The sequence below is a fragment of the Pseudorasbora parva genome, chromosome 18, assembly GCF_024679245.1.
Source record: "Pseudorasbora parva isolate DD20220531a chromosome 18, ASM2467924v1, whole genome shotgun sequence".
Classification (NCBI taxonomy): domain Eukaryota; kingdom Metazoa; phylum Chordata; class Actinopteri; order Cypriniformes; family Gobionidae; genus Pseudorasbora; species Pseudorasbora parva.
In genome coordinates this window covers 36,921,696-36,927,695 of record NC_090189.1, presented here as the reverse complement: position 1 = coordinate 36,927,695, position 6,000 = coordinate 36,921,696, and positions in this window count along the sequence as shown.

The window sequence follows — 6,000 nt, the reverse complement described above, 5'->3', positions numbered from 1 at the left end:
TTAACACATATTATATTTGAACATTTTATAAGTTCCAAGATGAATTTTTTTACAGAAATGATTACATATATTTTAAATGTTCAAGCAAAAATTGTAGCAAAATGATCATTTAAATGTTTTTTTTCACTAAGACACAATTGCGATAGCATTTTCATTAAATGTACCACAATTAATGTGGCAAAATGTTTAGAAAAATATTTATATAAAAATAAGATTCTTATGTGTGTTTGCCAAATGGTAGACATTTGAACTTGGAAATAAATGTCAAATACTTTATAACAGTGTTAAATTTGATTTTCCATGTATATTTCCTTGTCAGGAAATATAGAGCGGGTTTCGGAGCACAAGCAAACGAGACGTTGCACATGTGAAGTATAACGTCGGCGCACATCCAAATAAGCTTATTTTAAATGCAAAATTGATTTTCGTTCGCTCAAAATATTTTCTTATTTGCGAGACGAACATATCTCCGCAAAACTCAGTTCAGTTGCGCAGAGTTGTGGCAGAATAGTAACCCCATACCCTTCTGGCACACTCGGGGCCCTATCACACACCTGGCGCAATGCAATGCCAGGCCCAAGTGTTTTTTGCAAGTTTTCACCATAATTTTCACGCACTCGCGGCCATCTCGGCCAGGGTCTGAAAATGAGGTGTGTTCAGGCGCATTGCAATTTTGAGGAGCTGAAAACGACTGCGCCATTGACCAACAAAAACCTGCTCTAAAGTCAAGAGCACAGTATTTTTTGTGTTATTTATAGAGTGCCTTAGTAATGTGTGCCTATAGGCGGAACACAACACATGTACACTCTGATTATTACACACACAGGGATGCGCAGCAGCGCACAAACATTTTGAAATATTACAACTAAAATAATTCCTCTCTGGAAGAGCGTGCAGGCTTTCCGAGCGCAACTGGCTTTTAAAGGGAATGGGAGATAAGACTCTGATTGGTTTATTGCACATTACGCCTAAAACACACCAATGGCTCATTAAGACACTAGGGACAACCTCTTCGGACCATGTGCCTGGCGCCGAACGTTGTTAAACTAGCAAAAGTGGATTCGGAAACGTCCTAAATGCACCTGCGCTTCAGACCATGCGCTCAGATTGGGCCCTCAGTGTCTGAATTCATCACTTGTTTTCATTCACTTCTTCAACTGGACCAATGTATGGAATAGTGAATGAGGGTGTAAGGGTAATTTCGGACACAGCCCTGAATTGGGCGTCAGATAAAATGCTGTGGTGCTCCAGGACAGGTTTGAAAACCCCTGCACTATGTAGTAGAGTACATAGTGTATTTGGGACACAATAATAATAATTATGATGCTATATTGATATCCCATATAATATGACTCAAAAGTTGCATATTTTTGGTTCAGTGTCGATGAAGTGATTCTTGAGCTTTATTTATGGTGCTGTGGTGCCTCATAAAACCAAAAAGGTAAGGAAGCGCTGATCTATAGTCACGGCAGCAGTTTATATGACGGTCATTGACTGCTGGAGTGGAATTCAGGTGATATAAGATTAGCAAAAATAGAGAGTGTGAATGAACACCATTCACAAACAGAGGAATGACAGAGAGAGGTGCCGAAAGCAAGTGTGAGCAGAATACATTAGACTCATCAGCGCCAGCAGCAGCATCAGCCGCCGATGAGTCACCGATCACTTGGCCGTCACTCCCGGTAACTGGTCCGCCCTCGCCACGGTAACCAGTCAGAGAGAGTCCTTGCGCCGTTCGATTGACTTTATCAGCACAGAGGCAGAGACAGAGACACACACCAACAAAACATCTATGCCAAATGTGTGTTTATGGGGAGGGGGTGGGGGGCTGTATGAGTCATAAGTGACTAAATCCCCCGCCCCCACCTTTTCTAAGTGCTGAGGCGGTGCCATGGTACAGTGATTGTGTCTGATTGTAATAGCATGGTTCTTTCATTTTTATATCACGGTACTAGATGATTACCATAATATATCAGTGCATTTACATTGATAACAATTACTGTATACATGTAATTCAATAAGAAACATTGTATGTACATGTAACTTAAAGGGTTAGTTCACCCAAAAATTACATTTATGTCATTAATGACTTACCCTAATGTCGTTCCACACCCGTAAGACCTCCGTTCATCTTCAGAACACAGTTTAAGATCTTTTATATTTAGTCAGACAGCGTATGCAAGTGAATGCACACTATACTGTCCATGTCCAGAAAGGGAATAAAAACATCATCAAAGTAGTCCATATGTGACATCAGTTAGTTAGTTAGAATCTCTTGAAGCATCGAAAATACATTTTGGTCCAAAAATAACAAAAACTACGACTTGATTCAGCATTGTCTTCTATTATGCATTTGTGTTCAAATCTCAAATAAAGATTCAAATGGTTGTGACTCAGTGAATCGATCAATGATTCGGATCGCATGCCAAACTGCTGAAGTCACGTGAAACTGACGATCCGAATCATTGAGCGATTCACTGAGTCACAACCATTTGAATCTTTATTTGACGTTTGAACTAAATAAAAAGTTCGGACTAAATATAAAATATCTTGAACTGTGTCTGAAGATGAACGGTGGTCTTACGGGTGTGGAACGACATTAGGGTGAGTCATTAATGACATCAATTTCATTTTTGATGAAATAAGAATATGTGTAAAAAATAGTATAACAACAATAAATGTGTAAAAAAAAAAACAGTGCTGTCATAGTACGTTCAAAATAAATCTTGGCATTACCATGTACGTTCTAAAATTACCATGGTATGTGTATGTACCTTAGGTTGCGTCCGAAATCGCGTACTTCCATACTATATAGTATGCGAAAAACAGTACGCGAGCAGAGTAGTATGTCCGAATTCATAGAATTCGAAAAACAGTATGCGAAAAGTACCCGGATGGCATACTACTTCCGGCGAGATTATGAAGTGCGCATACGATGGACACTTTACTATCCCATGATGCCACGGGAGAGAGGAGCTGGCGTTATATTTGAAAATGGCGGAAAACGGAGATGCAGCTGTTTTCAAGTGTAAGTACTTTATAAACAACTTTTTGTTTATTTGTGGTTAAATTGTATTTGTTTAACATCATATAAGTAAACGACTGTCTTGTTAGAAGTTTATATGATGTAAAGTAAGGGTTTCCTTTTCCAGCCAATTCAGAAAAATTATAGTTTTATCATTAGTAGACTAATGTAAATCAGCTACCGATAGCACTGTTTTCACAAAACAAAGACGTTCGTTGTTTAGCAGTTTAATGAGATAATTACACAACTTCAGTAAATTAAAACGATGTATTTCTCCTTTACCAGTGTTGATATTATCAAAATGTTGTTGGTTACACAGCAAACTGCTGTTAACAAGTTTAAGTTACCTCAGCTTGTCCATGTACGTTACCGTTAGCATTAATAGACTGACCATGGCTCATCACATGTTAATCTCTGTGTTGATTTTGCAGGGGCTGATGAACACACCCACCCGTGTTTTAACCAAGAAGTGAGAGAAAGAAAAGATTCCTTCGGCTACTAGAAATAATTGCTAAACAATGATGTTAATAAAGAAATCAAATGATACAGTGTCTCCTTTCATTTGTTTGTAAATTCACCGTCATGCTGTTTAGCAAGTTATATTACAAAACACTTAATTCCTAGGGCTTTATAGTAGCTAGATTGTCAGTGGTAAATTGCTAATATATGGCCTTGAGTATTTTTTTTAAAGCGTTCTGTATGTGTTGCTGGTTTTTGAAACAAGCTAATTGCACGTTTATCTGAAAAATATGCTGTCTAACTCTGAATACGAGTGCTGCACTATAGAGAAAAACACACTCCAGACACCATTAAAATGTATTTGCTTTATTTTTGTGTATTTAACTTTCAAATGGATACGTAGGATACAAAGCTTAAAATAAAATCACATAATTTTGCCGTACATAGCGTAAAACACCACCAAAAGGAAAGGTATTAAAATGTTTTTTATTATAGTGTCATCACGAGGAAAGAAGTTTAACTTAAGCAGCTTCGGTAAGTAACTTTCACAGGTTTCAAAAAGATCTAAAAGGACTTTGATAACTAGTAATCTCATTTATAGGGCATCACTTTAAAATAGTTCAATAACGGTAAAGTTATGTTTCTTTTAAAACGTGTACAAGATGAAGACTTTACGATCTCGGTAATTTTTGGATTTACTCTTGAAGTAAATAATTTGTAAAACATGAAGCTCAAATATGTGATATGTAACTATAATTTCAAATGTTTGGCACACAAATTCACACTCAGCTTAAGCCATTGTGCCAGTGGTTGGTGGGTGTCGCCTCTAGGGACCACTGTAGTTCCATTAATAGAGACACGCACACACATTTGTTTCTGAGGTAATATTTAAAAGCTAAATACATTATAATACTTGCATTATTTGAGAAATTCCGCACAAGCTCTCGACGTAGGCGTGACCTGCGAGGAGCTGACCGACGCCTCCTCTGGATTGTGAGCTCGAACGATGTAAAAACGCAGATAAAAGCGAAGCAGATCTAAAAACATCGCTGGCGAATGTGTGCAGTCGGTGGAATGGGCTCTTTAAATCTCCGCGCTGTCATGACGGCGTCTATCACGTGACAATTCCATCATGGCGCATGTAGTACGTCCGACTCCATTCATACTACCCGTATTCATACTATATAGAACGTACTTTTTTTAACGGTCGTGAAGTACGTTCTAATTCAAATGTAGTACCTACTCACATAGTACGCGATTTCGGACGCACCCTTAACTTATGCCGTGTTCCAGGCAACCCGTAACCCGTGTTTTTCCATCTACCCGCAGTGCACTGGAACGGCCGTTAAACCCGTGACTTCCCACTCGTGAACTCGTACTAGATCGATGTACTCCCAGTTTCGAGTTCTGACGTCACATAGCCCGCAAAACAACAATGGCAGCCCTTATAGATGCAACGTTTATGGAAGTCGTATGGGTGTCATTTTTCTCCTCTGATTCCCTCAAATTAGCAAGGAGTAAGCACCTTTGGCGATAGAAATTATTGTAAATGAGCATAAGCCCCTACAGTATGCTTTGTTTACATCTAGCTACCGCAATTATTGCTCGCGTTCAGGCAGTTTGCCGCGACTTTGGCTGGAACGCTACAAAGTCGTGAGTCGTGACTTATACCGACTCAAAAACCTGCCTGGAATACAGCATATTTCATATTTCTACAGCATATTTACTGTGGTATTTACATGTAATTCAATGAATATGTGTAAAAATGGTTTTACAACAATATATGTCTAAAAAAAAAGTACTGACATGGTACATCATGGTAATTCCTGGGTTTACCATGATCCATGTGATGGTAAAAGTGTGGTAAATACTATTATTCAAAGAATTGTGTCTTAAAACATAGATGTACAAAAATAGCATGTTCTACAATGTATGGCATAATTTGGTTACAAAGCAAAAACGATCACTTACATCGAACATCTTAAAACAAACAAACAAACAAGTGTGGTACTACCATGTTTTCTTTGGATATGTACTATTCCTCAAATGGAAATGAAAACTAAATATTAACAAAAAAAATAAAAGTCTATCAATGACAATAAAATAACACAAAATGTTCATTATAGTAAAAAAAAAAGTTATTTCGATTATTAAAGTGCCCCTATTACGCATTTCCGAGTTATTGTCTCCTAAAAGAAAGAATCGATTCTGAACGTCACTTAAACGTCACTCTGTGTATATGTCTGAGGGGTTTCAACCGCACCAGGAAAGAAAATGCCTCTGCACTCAACTGGATAGACCTACAACCCATCAGAGCAATGGAGTAAGTGACTTATGTTGAGTTGAGCGACATATAGTTGTCAACAGAACTCAACTGCACGCACACTGGAGGAAGTAGAAGAAGAAGATGAGTGTAAACGATCTTTGACGGTGTTGTAAAAGAATTTCAGGATACACGATACTTACCAACACGATCATCATTTTTTGGAGAAATAGTTAAGGTGAATGGATATCCG